Source organism: Stenella coeruleoalba (genome assembly GCF_951394435.1).
Source record: "Stenella coeruleoalba genome assembly, chromosome: 3".
Classification (NCBI taxonomy): Eukaryota; Metazoa; Chordata; class Mammalia; order Artiodactyla; family Delphinidae; genus Stenella; species Stenella coeruleoalba.
Window position 1 is genome coordinate 147,337,730 of NC_137148.1, and position 17,762 is coordinate 147,355,491.

Here is a 17,762-nt window from a genome sequence, read left to right on the forward strand (position 1 = left end):
TGGGCCTGTGAGCTATGGCCGCTGAGCCTGCGCTCCGCAACGGGAGAGGCCACAACAGTGAGAGGCCCGTGTACCGCAAAAAAAACCACAACAACCCCCCAAAACAAAAAAACAGCTACCAAGATTGGGATGTGAGCAAAAAAAGGTTGAAAGGGTGATTTTTACTTTTACTTTGAAAATAATCAAATTCAAAAACCAAAAATTGGTCTATAAACCACAGGAAAACACAAAGTACTAAACTTTCCTATAAAATTTGTACTTTATTTCCAAATAAACTAAGTGTTGTATTTCCAAAATAATTTATAAAAAATAAAGTAATACAAGCAATTAATAAGACAATTTACCAATTTACAATGTAATGCTTTCAGGTCCTCACAGCGCTTGTACAGAGTAGGAATTCAATAAATATTTGCTAATTTATCAAATAATTAACATGTAAAGTCCAGAAGGTTACATGCAAAGCAATAATTTGATTCAGAGGCTAGAGAAGAATGTAATGTTGTAATTTTAAAGGGCTGATGGTGGACGCTTGTTTTTTGACTACATCATCTAATCACAGTGTGATTAGGTGAATAAGCACATACTCGGGAATAAGCACATACTCCAAGTTGAATCCAGGATTTCTACAGGAGCCACAAGAAATCTCTTTCCCCACTGAGCGTGAACATAAGAGGATGAAAGCTGGAACTGCCCTCATGCTACCACAAGGGACAGCTGGTTCTAGGAGGTACTACATTCACTCTGAGGAATAAAGCTGAATCCACATCTACCTCTGGATTTTTCAAATTATAAATTCCCTGTTTCAGCTTAAACCAGTTTTGAGTTGGGTTTTCTGCTACCTTATACTGGAAAAAAATCATAACAAACCTTAAATATTTAGTTCAAATAAAACAGGCAAAAGCCAAAAACGTATTTGACATGGCCATGGTCTTAAAGACAAAGAATATTCTGCAGATGAAACATTCTTAAATTTATTTTTATTTTCCTAGGAAGTCATTTTATTCTACTAAAAGTATTCAAAACTAAATGTTCGAAGAATATCCCATTCCTGCTATAACACAGATACTAGACAAAGAAAAAAATATGTAACAGGGTAAACTAAACACTAAGAAGAATGCAGAAAGAAAGTACAACAGAAAAAACGAGTCCTGATTTTCCAAGGAGCTCTGATACCCAATACTGAGAAAGCTGACCCACTGCTTTACAGGCATTTAATTCCAAATAAGCAATGAGGTTGGTAGTACCAAGTACAAGCACACCAAATAAATAAATAACCTTAGAGCAAGGAATATATTTATCATCTAAGATTACAAAAGTCCTGCAAACTGCTAGACACAGAATATTACTATTACAAGCAGCGCCTAACCTGTGCCCCTCCTGTAACAACTAACCTTATTCTATGCATTTTTGTGTAACTTTAACTCTTCCTTTACCTTATTTTACTACATTTATTTTTTCCTTTCATCTTCACTTATCCACTTATTTTGTTTTTATCTTCCTACACTGTATGGGTCATTGTAATCACTCAAATTCTTTTTTTTTTTTTTGAAATAAAGTAAGGTTTAAGTATATACCAACAATAGCAAAAGTCATTACATTTCTGAACTGAGAAAAAGAAAAAAGTTGAAAATTTTAAAAACTATAGGAATAAAACTCTAATACTGATCGTCAATACCATAAAATGTGTCATCACTGTCCTTGGCAAAATTGACAACAACATGTGGATATTCCTGCAGCCAGGTTACTGCTTCTCTATCAGCTGTCAATAAATTATGCAGTTTTTAACTCAGAAAAATGCAAATGCAAAGAAGTTCTGTATTTCTTCAAGAATCACTTACTTGGAAAGGAGAGAGAATATCACAAAAGTAAGAAAGCACCATAGCACAGTGGACATAGCATGAGTTTTGATTTTTGTTTTATTTTGTTAATTGATAGAGAAACAAACTAAACTTAAATCTAACAAACCTCTGGATGTGATTACCAATTTATAAGAAATACAAATGAGATCAGAATATGTAGACCTAATATGAACATAATTAGCAAAATCCAAATTTGGGGAAGTTACACAGAACAAATGACCAATCCAGTTTCTTCCATAAATACACAGCAAGAAAAAAAGATGGGAGAGGCAATTTTTATAGATTAAAAGAGATTTGAGAGACTATTAACTATATGCAATGTGTGAACCAACTCTGTCTCCTGAATTGGAAAAACCAACTACTAAGAGACTTTATGAGAAAAGACAAATTCCAACAGAGGGCAATACAATATACCTGACCAGTGCTCCGAAAAACTGTCAAGGTCATCAAAAACAAAGTCTGAGAAAATGACACAGCCAAGAGGAGCCTAAGAACACATGGCAACTGAATGTAAGGTGGGATCCTGGATGAAATCCTGGAGCAGAATAAAGACATGAGGTAAAAACTAAAGACAGCTGAATACACTATGGACTATAGTTAATAATAATGCGTCAATAGCAGCCCATGACCACGCTTATGTAAGATGTTAATAATGGAGAACACTATGCAGGGGAAGAGGGTGTATATGACAATTCTGTACTACCTGCTCAATTGTTTTGCAAATCTAAAACTGTTCTAAAAAGTAAGGGCGATTAATTTAAAAATTATTTGTGAGACAATTAAGCAAATATAAACACTATTTGATATGAAGGAATTATTGTTAATTTTTTAGGTATAATAATGGAACTATGTGCTCTATATGTGTGTGTGTTTATCAGTTTTTTAAGTGCACATCTTTTACAGATACATACTGAACTATTCATGGATGGATGAATGAATAAAGTTAAAAGGGTAGACTACAGCAATGTTTCCCAAGGTTTAGTATTCAAGGTGATTTCTGGTGACACGTAAGGGTGTTTTTTTTGTTTGTTTGTTTGTTTGTTTTTGCGATACGCGGGCCTCTCACTGTCGTGGCCTCTCCCGTTGCAGGACACAGGCTCCAGACGCGCTGACTCAGCGGCCATGGCTCACGGACCCAGCCGCTCCGCGGCATGTGGGATCCTCCCGGACCAGGGCACGAACCCGTGTCCCCTACATCGGCAGGCGGACTCTCAACCACTGCGCCACCAGGGAAGCCCAGTAAGGGTGTTTTTAATGTTTAATAGCTATACATTTAATTTAAATACATTATAAAAAATATACAGCGAGCACATCAAACCCATGATTTCACAGATTTTCATTGCTTAGGGTAGATTTCCCTTAGGAAAAAATTTGTTAAGACTAAAAAAAAACACTTAGGCAGAGGTAGGTTAAGATTCTAGATTCACACTATGTGACCTTAAGCAAGCCAGCTGTTTCAAGGAGTACAGCACCTGCTACATCCAAAGCAGGCACTCAATAAATATTAACTACTGCACTATTGATAAAAAGCCAATCTATCAACAGAACTCCAACAAAGGAGAAAAGACTGGAACTGGGGAGAATGAGTTAAGCACAGAATGAGGGAGCAAAGGAAGCATGAGGGCTTACAGAGGCAATTTGGGCAGGGGTAGGCAAGGTTTCCCCTGTTCTTCTCAATCTCCCCAAATACTGACAATCTGCTGCTGCCCACCTACAACCTGGAAACTCTGCTGCTCCAGAGTCTCTGGCACTTTTAAGAGTCCCAAGCTGCCACCTAACACTCCTCAAACTAAGGTGATACCTAGAGGTGCGGAATCTAAAATAATCAGAAGAGTTTTTCTTTTCTTACCCCAGGCAGGGATGGGAAAGAGCACAAGGTTTTGTAGAGAGAAAAAGGAAGGAAGGGAGGAAGGAAAGGAGGGAGGGAGGGAGGGAGGACAAGAGAAAGAAAGAGAGGGAAAGAATCACTATGTGACCTTGAGCAAAAAAATAATTCTCTTCTCCAGTCTCCATTTCCTCACATGCTAAAATGTGGAAAATAAGCCTATCTTTCAAGGTTACGGTGAAGATTAAAAGGAATCGTAGATGTAAATCTGGCATTTAACGAGTGTTAGTTCCCTCCCTCCTTACTTTGGCAGGGTGATAAGAGAACCCTTGGTGAATAAAAGAAGTTGGGGTGAAATACACAAAAATAGTAAAGAGCCTTGGGTTGTATCAGTTTTGAACCAAAATAAAGGAGGAGAGGAATTCTGGGGTCAGAAAGTTTGGGAAATACTGGGAAACATATTATTAAAATGACAATTACCAAGTGAATTTCTAAGAGGAGGAGATTACGTGCAGCATTTACTAAATTTACTTGACCTAAGGAAGCAACTCCCAGTAATAGTGATCCTATTAATCTCACACACTCACACACACACACACACACACACACACACACACACACACACACACACACGAAAAAAAAAGGGAGGGGGGAGGAAACGAAAGGTTAGCAGTTTACAGCAGCTGACAAATCCTTCAAAATGACAGCTGTAGTATTACTATCTGGACAGATCAGAAGTCAATGTCTGGTTTAGAGGCAGAGAGGGAGAGAAGGGATGCGTTTTGATCTTCTGAAAGGAGTTACTGATGCCAACAGCTTAATTTTCATGACCAAGTCATTTAAAACTAAGAGATGATAGTGAAACAGAAAACACCAAGCAATGGAGTGAATGTATTCATTTTAAAAGTACATATAAACTTCTGATACAAGATGGTTAATTCTTATTTGCCCTCCTAAATTTATTCCTTCATTCAATCAACTGGGCAATTGTATGGCATGCACTGTGCTAGATGCTGGGAATATGCTATGAACTGAATAGGACATGACAGACGTGATCCTTGTCCCCATGGAGGTTACCTTCTTAATAAAGAAGCTGACTCTAGTGGGGGATTACGCAATACGTTTATCAATTACAATTATGTTAACAGCTGTGAAGAAAAAGAACTGAATGCTGTAATAATATGACAAAGGGAATCTAACCTGTAGGGGGGTACATGGGGGCCCAGACACAATCCCTGAGGAATTGATGCTTGAACTCAGCTCTAAAGGACAAGCAGAGGTTAAATGGGCAAGAAAGGAGTTAAGGGTGAAGCCTCCCTGATAACAGATAATAGATGTTAATGCTTGTTAGGTCAAGACAGAATCTGGTGCACTGGAGGAAGGGGTGGGGGAAAATCACTGTGACTGAAGTATCGAAAGCTGAGGTGAAAAAGAGCAAAAACAGACAAGACTCAGGAGGAAGACAGAGGTGCCAAGGCTGCGGTTTCTGACTGTGCAACTGAAATCATCAAAGGAATATCAAAGTAAAAGACAATGGCACTGGAAACCTGGCTAGGGTGCTCTCCACAAATATAAGGAATTTCTATTAAATATAATAGAGAAAAAACTGGACTGGAAACAGGGGTTCACTGCACATAAACAAAGAAAAGTCTACCTGAAAAGTAGAAGAATTCCCAGCAGAACCTCACTTCCTAGGTCAAAGCAGCAAAGGCTAGTAGGAGGGAGTGTCCCTGAAGCTGTCAGTGAGGCCAGTCGAGACGGATCCTAACGTGCTTCATAAAGAGCACCAGCAGCCAGGGGGGCAAGCCAGAGCAGTGACCTGGCTTAAGCTTGCCGCAGACAGTCTGCTGAATAAAGCAGATACTCCTGCAGCTGGCTTCAAACAAAAATGGTCATTTCAATCACAAAAGGGCAGCACTGCCCCAGCCACAACAAACTCAGAAGTTCCTCACCCAGGTGACTTCCTTCTGCTACTCCCCAAATGTACCTGGATCTAGAATCAGCAGAGAAGACAGCTAATCTACATATTTCCCTTTCTTCACGAAAGAAACATAAATAGCCACAAACCTAAGACATATATGTCCAATATCACTAGTAATTTAAAAAAATAAAATTTTAAATTCTTTAACCAAATTGGGATTTTAAAAAATTATTAATACCTTAAAATGGCATAAACATGGAGAAAAGAGCACTTTCATAGACTATGGTCAGTTTGATATGTCATGTTCATATAAATAACAGAAAGTGGGTAAAACCTTTGGCTATATAAAATACACATGCACATTTTTTGTGTACACTCTTTGACTCAACAATTCCACCTCTTAGAACTTACCCCAAGGTAATACTCACAGATTTGTTCAAAGATTAAACTTCAAGAAAGAGCACCACCTTTAAGTTGCTATAAATTAGAAATAACTTAAATGTCTAATAAAGGAGTGGTTTAACTATTTACCATTTGCATATTCATGCATATTTGGCACCCCTTCAAAATGTTATAAAGAAATGTATGATGGTTCAGAAAGATGTCACAAATATTGCTGAGTTTTAAAGGCAGTTTGAAAAATAATTTTATGTGTGAAAAACAAATATGAAACATATATGAAAGAAAAAAATATGTATATGAAGGCAGAGAAGTATACCAAATATTAACAGCAGTTATCAGTGGAACTTTTTATTCTTTTTGTTTCTTATTTTACATAATTTTTATTTGCAATTTTCCTATAATAAATATAAATTACTTCTGTAAAAAGAAAATATAAGTTTCTTACTCAACATTTTTTCAACAGTTTTTTAACGTATGTGTAAATAACAGTACTGGGCTAATTGGGTAACCATGGGAAGTAAAAATGAATCTTGATCCCTATCTCAACCATAAAAAACAATTATTTTGAGATGGTAAAAACATACCGCTTCTAGAAGAAGGCACAGAGTATCTTTAAGACCTTAGAGTAGGCAAAAATTTCATAAACAGGACACAAAAACTAGTAACTATGTAAGAAAAAATTGATTAATTAGACTTCATTAGTATGAAGACCTTCTGCCCATCAAAAGACAATATTAAGACATTGGAAATGCAAGCCACAGAACAGGAGGTGTCTGCAATATGTATGTCTGACAAAGAACTCGTTTCCAGACTATAATGAAGAATTCCCACAAATCAGTAAGTAAAAAGACAACTCAATTTTTTTAAAGGGTCAAAAGATTTGAATAAGCATTTCTCTAAACAAGATAGCTAAATGGTCAATGGGCACAAGAAAAAAATGCTCAACATCATTAGTCGTTAGGGAAATGTAAAATAAAACCACAATGAGATACTATTTCACAACTATTAGAATGGCTAAAACTGAATGACAATGTCAAGTGCTGATGAGGATGTAGAGCAACTGGAATTCTCATACACGGTCAGAGGAACTCTAAGAATGTACAGCCTCTTTGTGAAAAGATCTGGCAGTTTCTTGAAAAACTAAACATACATCTACACTCTACCCCAGCAATTCCACTCCTAGGTATACACAAGAGAAAAGAAATGTCCAAACTAAAACTTGAACATAAATGTTCACGCAAGCTTTATTCGTAATAGCCAAACACTGGAAACAACCCAGATATTCATCAGCTGGCGAATGGATAAGCAAAACTGTGTATACTTGTATAATGTAACACTGCTAAGCAATGAAAAGGCACAAACAACTGATACAAGAATGAATCTCAAAAACACGTTAGGCAAGATAAGCCAAACAGACTAAGAGTACGTGCAGTATACGCATGCTGTACCCATCCCATCTGTATGAAATTCTAGAACACGCACAACTGATCTACAGTAATAGAAAGCAAGTTATCTGAGGCCGAGGATGCTGTTGAGGGGACTCCAAAGGGTAATGAGGGAAGGTTTTTTTTGGTAGAAATGTTCTATATCTTGATTGTGGTAGTGGTTACATGAGTATATATAGTTTTCAAAACTCAAACAGTATACTTGAAATGAGTACATTTTATTGCATGTAAACTATACATCAATAAGCTGATTAAACAAAAAAACCCCAAAACTACAAAATAGATACCAGTACACACTCATCAGAATGGCTAAAATGAAAAGGATTGGCAAAGCCAAGAGATAACTGGAACTCTCCACATTATAGGTAGGTGTCTAAATTGTCATAAGTGCTTGGAAAACAGTTGAGCAGAATCTACTGAAACTAAACATATGTCTATCCTCTGACCCAGTAATTCCACTCTGGGGTTTTTATAACTGAGAGAACCAAGTGTTTATGTCCACCTTAGAAGTGTTATTCACAATAACAGCCAAAAATTGGAAACAAACCAACTAATTTATCAACAGTAAAATAAATGAATCATGGACTATATATACAATGGAATAATGCACGGAGGGAAAAATACACAACAAAATGGATGAATTTCACGGATACAGTAATGGGGGAGGGGGAACACAAGAGTACATATATATGCTATATAACTCCATTTATATAAAACCAAAAAACAGCCATAACTAACCTATAATAAAAGAGGCCAGAATAGACCTTTGGGAGGGTCTATTGACTGGGTGAGGCACAGACAAAAGAGCCCTCAAGTGGCTCTAGCATGTTTTCTATCTTGATTTGGGTAGTAGTTACACAGTGTAGTATACACACATGTAAAAAAAATCATTAAGCTGTACACTTAATATTTGTGTTCTATACTGTATGTAAGTTAAAAGCAAAAAATATATATATATGCAAATGCCCTTTAATCTATCTTTGTTCATCCCTTGAAGCTGGATGCTTTTTACACAGTATCCAGGTGTGGCCTCTGTCAGTGTGAGTCACTCTCATTCCCAGTCTACTCAGTTACATGTTCTTCATGTCCACCTCCCTCAGATTATCTGAGCTGGTGGTGCTACTAAATATCTGGAGTAATGGCACTGGAAATGGGACTGGATAAAGTCATGCCCTAACCAGACAGGGAAGATGTCCAAAATACTTATTATTATTATTACCAGTATATATGGTTTTAATAAAGGTGTAATTTCAAGTCTACAGTACAGTCAGTCCCTTGTTGATTCACTATCCTTTTGATTAAGTTCTTGCAGAGATTGTGGGGAAAATTAAATACAAGCAGCCAACATTCTGAAAATAAGTACTAGCATTGCTAATATTTTTGCTTGAAAGTTTAGCTCCACAATTATAAGGAAAGTGGCTTTTAAAATCATAATATAAATATTCACTTTATAAACAACTTTCAGAAATAAAGCCATGTCAGAGTTAGACTTTGTTGAAGCACGTTATTTGCATATTGCAAAACTAAACACAGTGGCAACGCATGAAACTATTACTGCTGTCTTCCAAAATTAACCAACAGATTAAAAAATATGTGGTTAAGTTCCAGAAACTATAATTAATTCATTCACAATCAGTTAATTCATAACTGATTTATGAATGCAAAGCTTTTTAGAGACAGGACTTCATGTTTTAAGAGAGTCTGATTTACATTCTCTTCAATACATGCACATACATACTCATATCTATCAATACAATCTACCCATTCTACATTTAAAATGTCTCATCTCCTCCTCTTCCACACCATCTGTTACTATCTTGTGATTTCTTCCCTGGAACATTACAACAGTCTATTAATTGGTCTCCCTGCTCCACTGCATCCTCCAAACTGACTGCCAGAGTGATCTTTCTAAAGCACAGATTTTGCTCAAACTTTCAGGTCACCTCTCATCTCAAACCACACCCACTACCCTCACCCTTCCTCTCCTGCAGGGATGACAAGCTCAAAAGTAAAGAAGGCCTTACAGGAGCTATGGTGACCAGGAAAGTACAAGACTTGACTCAAAAAGGCAGCCACTACTCAGCTCCAGTTTTCAGGCAAAACCAGAGTGTTTTGATATGAAATGTCTAATTTTTAAAAATCTATGCAGATCAAATAAAATACATCTGTGGATCTCTATCTACAGGCTACTTGTCTGTAACTTATAACCTAAAGGATGACCCAAGATTTGGTTATAATCTCTTTACAAATTTATCTACCTCAATCCCTTCACACAAACTACACTCCAACAATCCACAGAACTACTTACTCCCAACAGACAATACACACCACTGCCTCCCAGCTACTGTTCATTTGGTTACCTTTGCCATGATATTCCTCCTCTGCCCCAACACATCCACATCCATGTCTAATTTTTGCTCAAGCCCCAAAGGGTAACTTTTTAAAAATTTCCTTTATGAGATTTCCTTTCTTTTCTAGCTCCCACACAACGTATGTCCACCTCTCATGATCCATAGCAGTTCTCACATTAAACTATACTTTTTTACGTAAAAGACTGTAAGATTCTGGAAGCAAGGTACACATCTGATTCTGTTCTGTATTCCCCACATTACCAAACAGTACCTGTTCGATTACATGCTCAATAATAAATGAATAAAGCTATTTATCTGCCTATTTGCATAACAATTAGTACCTCAAATAGACGGCCATTACACAGTATGATCCCTTAGATTTTGAAAATCAAAAGGCTAACAAGGTTCAGAAAAATATCCCTGTAATATTAAGTTTGAATCAGAACTAACATGAACACATGGTTCATTTTAAATATACGTCTTAGGTCTGTCCACTGAAAAGGTCTAGAAGCAACAACAACCCACCAGTATTGATTTTGTTTCTAAACACCATTCCCCACTAAAAGGAACCAGAGCTTCTTGGAGAAATGGTTGATTCCTGATATGCAGGGAAAAGTAGAAAACCAAGAAACACACCAAAACTGATGGGCTCATGTTAAAAAGGAAGCAGGAGCTATCTTGAAGGGGCTCTCATTAGCCAAATCTGAACATCAATAAAGATTGTAATTGTTAACACAGTGAATAAATAAAATCCATGAGAGTACGGTGACACACAAAAGGAAGGAGGAGAAATGAGATGGCCTCTGTGAATGCTAGCTAACAAATATAGACGAAACGACAGAACCACAATTCTGTAACTTACATTGTAATAACTGATTTCAGGCTCAGGATGCTAAAACCACTGGGTGAAAGGCTGTAATGGAACAGGATATTTACAAGGTGCCAAAATATTATCCCATAGTCCTTTGTAATAATAGGGGATAAAACTGTACCTTAATGGAGAGATCTGGCTGCTGCCACCTTAGTCAAGGGATCAAAATTAGCATAGCTCATAATGGGATAACCTATCATTAAGTGCCTCCCGACATGACTCAATGCAAAGTACACTTCACTTATGATGAAGCATTCTTGTCACTCTTATTAAATGGGCTGCAATCAAGCCTCTCACATAACTTCCAGTTTACAGCAAGTATAGGAGCTAGAGAAACGAGTTAAGTAACACCATGAAGAAATATTCAGACAAGTGAAGAATGCTGCACACGCTACAGGACAACTAACTGAGCTGGACCCTTAAAAAAAAAAAAGTCAATTCCAGGAGAGGGAAAAGGGCAGAGGGACAGTTAAAACAAAAAGAAATTTAAAAGACATCTACAACCAAATACAAAAGGTGTGTTTTATTTGGAACTTGGTTTTTTTTTTTAAAGAGGGGGTGTTTTTTAAAATATTGAACTGAATATTTGTTATTATATTATGGAATTACTTTCATTTTCTTAGATATAAAAATAGTATTGTGGCTTTATATATGTATAAAATACATATGACTATATTTAATATTTGGTTATATATGGAGATGTATACTATATACATGGTGTGTGTGTGTATGCACGCTTGCTTTTAGAGAGAGACTATTTTAAGAGATACATGCTGAAATGTTTAGAGGATGGGGTATCATGTTTGCAACTTACTTTCAAATTGTTTAACAACAAAAAAGGGTACTTATTTGGGGAGAGAAGGACAGAAAGGGGAGGAGAGGGACAGAGGAAGAAGGGAGGGAACGGACGAAGGGACGACCAAGGAGGGGAGCAGACAAATGATCCAAATACAGCAAAATGTTAACTGTTGAGTCTAGGTGGGGAGAGTATACAGGTGTTTGTTGTACTGCTTTTTCCGCCAACTTTTATATATATGAAATTCTTCATAATAAAAAGTTATGGGGGAAAAGAGAGAACAACTTTAAATGCAACCAGCTTAAAACCAATGTAAAACCTTGAGAGTGTCAGGAAATAAGAGTACTCTCAAGCAAAGCCTGCGAGAGTGTAAATTGTTGCCATGTGACTGGAGGACAACGTGGCAATGTCTATCAGATTTTTTAAAGCACCTATCCAGTGACACTCCCAGGAATCTGTCCTGAAGATATACTCCTCCACATGTGAAATGACATACACGTCAAGTTATTTTTTACAGCATTATGTATAACAGCAAAAGACTGGAAATAGCCTCTATCTGTAACAGCCCAGACTGGTTTCACAAATTATGGCACATATAATAAATCAGCGTGCATCTTTTAAATTATCTCTTCAAAAAACATGAGAGTTCTTTGGAAACTGATATGAAAGATGACCATGTCATATTTTACATAAAAAAAATCAAGGTGCAGAATAATGTGTATAGCACACACACACATATATGAAAGCTACACAAGAATGTGGTTGAGTAGCTGGAGCTAAAGAGAAGTGAGACTTTTTTTTCCTTACTGTGTACTCCTTTTTGCACCTTATGAATTTTGTACCATAGACATATATAATGTATTCAAAAAAGTTTTTTGTTAAGTATTGATTGACTTCAGCTGTAATGAAGTCTTCACATCTCCATGCTTTCATTACTAAAACCTAATTACAGTGGAGTTATGTAGCACACCTGGGAATAAGGGTCTGCAGTCAGTACACAAGGTGAAAACAGCATATAGTAAAAATCTGCCTTAAAAATCTCTTAAATATATGCCACACTGGACCAACACACCATCTCAATAATTCCTACACAGCTAATTTTCATACCAGCACTTGAACAGTTTGCTGTTTCTTCAACTGACTAGTAGATTAAACAGCTGGCTTGTACTTCAGCCTCATGTTGTGATGTTAAAAATGTTTCTTTAAAATACCATAATCACACTCATCACAGCTAGATGAGAAGCATTCAGGAATTGAGATAGGCTGAGAGAAGAGCAAATTTCCATTCCCCATTTCACGTTTGGTCCAGAATGTTCACTGTTTAGGTTAGTTTTCCCTTGCTTTTGTCACCAGATGTAAAGAAATGAATTTGATAAATGTATGAAAGATGTGTAGTGACAACATGGTGCTTTCTAAAATACATTTCAAAAACAGTACCTCTATTAATTAAACAAACCCCTACAGTGGAAAAAAATATCACAATCCAAATATAATGGACTAATTTGCTGATTGGGAACAGGCTGTAACAATCCCCAGATCAATGTGAGAAGGACAGAGGAGTAACACCTCTTGAGAGACATCACATATGATCTCATAATCTGAGCTGTAGCCCATTCCTTTATATTAGCATTTCCATACAGATATATAGATTCTTCAATCTTTACTCCGAGTTATCTTCTAACTCCAATAAGTAAAGTTAGCTATCACTGAAGCTAAATAAAAACTCCCAAATCTTTCTATCCCTGCTCTCTCTGGTGAGCGCCAGATCAGTATTCCTACTAGATACTTCTCCTTTTAGAGGATTCACCCATAGGCTACTCAAATTCACTACAAACCGAACTCATTCTTTCTCCTCCCTCCACTCCCCCCAGTCTGTTCTTCTAGTATTCCCTATCTTGGAAGAGAGCACAAACAACCATTCTGGCGCCCAAGGCAAAAATCTAAAATTATACTATATTCCATCCATCTCTTTCTCCTATAACCAATCCCCAAGTTTGGTAGGTCCTGCCACCTACATCTCTTTTAAGCCCACCCCATCTCCACCATGCCCACTGTCAATGCTTTGGTTTGCCTTCATCATTGCACACTTGAGCGAACTGGTCTCCCTGCCTTGAGTCTCTTCAATCCATCTTACAGACACCTGAAAAGTTAACTTCCTAAAATGCAAATTTGGTTACATCACTCTTTCTATTTTAAGAACAGAAGGATCAAGAACAAGTCCCAAAGTAATGATATAGTAAGCTAAACACAAGCTCATTTAATAACATGACATAATGCAAAGAGAATGTACTACCAGGCATATTTTTTATGAGTATATTCCTATTCTACCCCACACTATATGACCAAATTAAATAAGCTATTAAGTGTGTTTCAGTAGAAAGAGGCCTTAGGGAAGCAAGGAAAATTCAACTGCCTTCTTAAAGAGAGTCAAAAATGAACACAAAATGGATCCTAACAGTGATAAAGGTGCCTTAAGGAAAACAAGGAGTTTCCCAGACCTAAAAAACAAGAGTGCGTTCAAGCTGAATGTAAATATTAACATGCTTAAAATGAATGCCGTAATCAGAAAAGGATTGGGGAAGTAAAAACAAGCAGAGAAGCTGAAGGAAGACAGAAAAACCATCCATCCCTAAAGTAAAAGCTGAATGAGGTTGTCTCAGTCCCAGGCCAGCAAATGTCACTTCCCTGGTCAAGTCCATGCTAACGAAACCAGGTGACTATGATCTGACCTGGTAGGTAAAGTCTACCCACTGGACAAGAATATTTCGGTCATTTGGCTTGAGTCTTCAGTTCCCTCTAAATATCTCTTCTCATTTGAAAAACTTAAACTGGCATGTTAAGTAGGATCTAGTAAGGAAGTCTACCTATCAGAAAAGTTTATATTAATCATGCCAACAAGCACATATCATTATAAATTAATAAACTGGAATTCTGGCTTTACACATCAGTCTTGCACAGCTGGTTAATGAATTTAAGTCTAACCGTGGGATAAGGTGCTGGCTTTCAGCATGCTGACAAGATCAGATTTCTAAGGGTGTTAAATCCAAGACCAGACCTAGGATGAAGGTAAATTCTATAACTGTATTTGTGGCTATTAATTAAAATTTAAAATTCAGTTCTTCAGTTAACAGAGCCACATTTCAAAATAGCCACAAGTGGCTAGTGGCTACCATATTGAACAGCACAGATAATGAACATTTCCATTATCCAGAAAGTTCTAACTGGACGGCACTGTTCTGGAAGACAACCTTAAACTAACCCTACTGTGAGTCCTCTCGGGAAACAGGCTGAGATAGTCTTGGATGGCTAACACAGAATCTGAGATCTAGACTATTCTCTACAGAAGGTACGAAATAGATACTCAGCAACCATTGTTTCCTTTCCCTTTGCAATGATTTTTTGAAATCAGAATACAGTTTTAGTTTTCAGGATTTCTGCCCCTCTTTTTATCACTGGATGGTATTTTAAACTTGAGGCACAGACATTAGAAGCACATTCTCTGAAACGAAACTGCCTAGATTCATGTCTCATCTTTGTCTCTTACTAGATGTGTGACCTTGAACATGTTCCTTAACTACTCTATCCTTCAGTTTCCTCATAACTAAAGTGGAAATAAGGGTACCTACATCATTGGGTCACTATGAAAATGAGTTTATACATGTAGAGTGTTCAGAATTGTGCTCAATACAGAGTAACTGCCCATTAAGTGTAAACTACTACTACTTTTCCTACTACCACCACCCTGAGAGCTCTTCACGTGACAAGCGTGAAAAATGCTCAACTAGAAGAAATACTAACAAATATAAAAAGTAAAACATGGATCACAAAGCCAGAGTGTCAGCCTATGATAAAAAGGTTTTTTTTTTTTTTTAAGGGTAAAGGAAATGGGTAATCTGGAGTGATTAAATACCAGAAAAAGTCATGGGTTGCCTGACAATGTCTTACTTGTAAGGCTGATAAACCAGAGATCAAAAGAAGTCTACATAGGGACTTCCCTGGTGGTCCAGTGGTTAAGACTCCATGCTCCCAAGCAGGGGGCCCAAGTTCCATCCCTGGTCAGGGAACTAGATCCCACATGCTGCAACTAGAAGAGCCCACATGCCGCAACTAGAAGAGCCCACATGCCGCAACTAAAGAGCCTGCATACTGCAATGAAGATCACACGTGCCGCAACTAAGACCCGGCGCAGCCAAATAAATAAATAAATAAATATTAAAAAAAAAACATGCTAAGAATGTCACTGTTAAAAAAAAAAAGAAGTCTACATAATAAGCTACTGAGCTATTTAAATAACCAATAAAAAGTAAGGAGGAACTGAGAAGATACAGGTTTGAGTTCACTAGACCAAATGATACTTCCCTATATAAAACACATTTTGACATGCAAATGTATAGCCTCTCTTATACTTCCTAAGTTACCTTTAGGTTCACTTGGTGACTGACTAAAGATCTTCTAATCTTTTCATTAAGAAGGGAGAGCACCAGATACAATTAAGATACCATGCTAAACAACGATCCATCATGTGTTCTCCAAGTGAAAACCCACTGTAGAAAACCGCATCTTACTCTAACAGTATATAGACAATATGAAAATCCTGAAGTTGAAGTACAAACTTCAGCAAATGTAGTCAGATGGAAAGAGCCAGAGCTCTGGAGACACACAGGCTCAAGCTTAAGCTTGGCCTTGCCATGTACTAGCTGTATGACCCTGGGCAAATTGTACTTAATGCTCACGAGCTTCATTTTACAATCTGTAATATACACGTAAAGCAGGTGCCAACTAAGTAAGAAATATATGTAAAGAGCTTACAATAGTGCCTGGCACTTAGTAGATGCCCAGTAAACAGCAGCTACAGTAAGTAAATCGTCCTGAGAAGACCCTCCAGGAGTCCTAAGAATAAAAGACCACTACTTTACATGGTAAATACAAAAATTATTCTGACCAGGTAATAACTATAAATCATGAGATAATGCCACAAAATTGTCATTTGCTTTCCATAGTTTATAACCTATTCCTCAAACAAATGTCCCTTGTTTACTGTACTGTATTCCCTGTTAGGCTATGACTACAAAACTTTTGGGCCTATTTAATAAAAATAACTGCATTTCTTACACTGAAACAAAGTTTTTGCTAGCAAATACCTTCACTAAACCACACCCAAACATGAACACTATGAATAAATGTCTAACATTTCTTCTTTCTCTATTATAATGGAAAAAAGTAAAGAAATTTTAAGTTTCTCTCAGTGAGCTGAGTTCTACATAACAAAACAATACAGGGTAATTGCTTACCTGGACAATATTTTGTACTTCAGATCCACCAATCCAGAATGAATGGGGGTATTCCCTTTCAGACTAGTCTGAGAAAAGACAGCAGTCAAGCAGCTTCCAAGATTCTTTCCGCTTACTGTATCCAGCTTTCTTCAACAAAATCCCAAACATGCACTTCGGTAACTGTTGAAAGACAGAAAGCAATCCATACACCCACCATGGCACCAGCGGCAAAGGACAGCCACCAAGAAATGGAAGGGTCAATGGAGTGGTGGATCTGAAGCACAGAAAGAGTTACAACCCTTGAGTCAGCTATTTGGTATAAAAGGTCTGTAGTAGCACTGCTCATCTCTGTGTTGAGAGAAGGATAAGAAATTCTACATAACAAAGAAGGAAACATCCCTAATACTATTATTTGTTCATGATAAATATCATGCAATTTCCAAATGCATGATAAAAATTTCTTCTATTATGCACATAAATTGTCCCAGATCATTCAGCTGCAATGAATTTTATCCATTTTCTAAGACAGCTCCTCTACTACTACAGAAACTTTGTCAGCCAAAGTTAATATAGGAGGGCTCAAATGTCTCCCAATCAAAATATGTATTTAAGCACCTAACAAGAAATCTTTTGGTTTGCCACATATAAGAAATCAAATCCTCACATCTCTCAAATCTTCCACCCTCAGCTGAAATACAGGACATTTTAAGACATGTGACATAACTTCAAGAGTAAACTTCTGACTCAATAAAGGCCAATCCCCCACAATGGCCAGTCACTGGGTAAATTAGGGAAAATAATAAAGAACACTAGTAAACAATTTACTAGATAACACCTTTAAATACATAAGCCCACTCCACATTATATCAACATTCTTTTATTACCATACCAACTCTTCCATTAGACTGTAAACTCTAAACAAACTACGAGGGAGAGAGAAAAAGACATTCAACAGGATGACATAGATAAAAACTTAAAAATCCAAAGACTGTGAAGCTGCTTGCACATAAATTTGCTTC

General features: G+C 37.0%; 1 protein-coding gene across 7 annotated transcripts in view; it reads right to left on the reverse strand.

Moving 5' to 3' along the window:
- Positions 1 to 17,762, reverse strand: part of FBXW11 (F-box and WD repeat domain containing 11) — a 133,233-nt gene that overhangs the window by 106,999 nt on the left and 8,472 nt on the right. For 3 of the 7 annotated variants that reach the window (XM_079917016.1, XM_079917014.1, XM_079917012.1), the window contains exon 2: positions 16,762 to 16,923. The exons of the other annotated variants lie outside the window; for them this stretch is intronic. The gene's annotated coding sequence lies outside the window, so the exon portion shown is untranslated. The remainder of the gene's footprint in view (positions 1 to 16,761; positions 16,924 to 17,762) is intronic. 7 annotated transcript variants of the gene reach the window in all.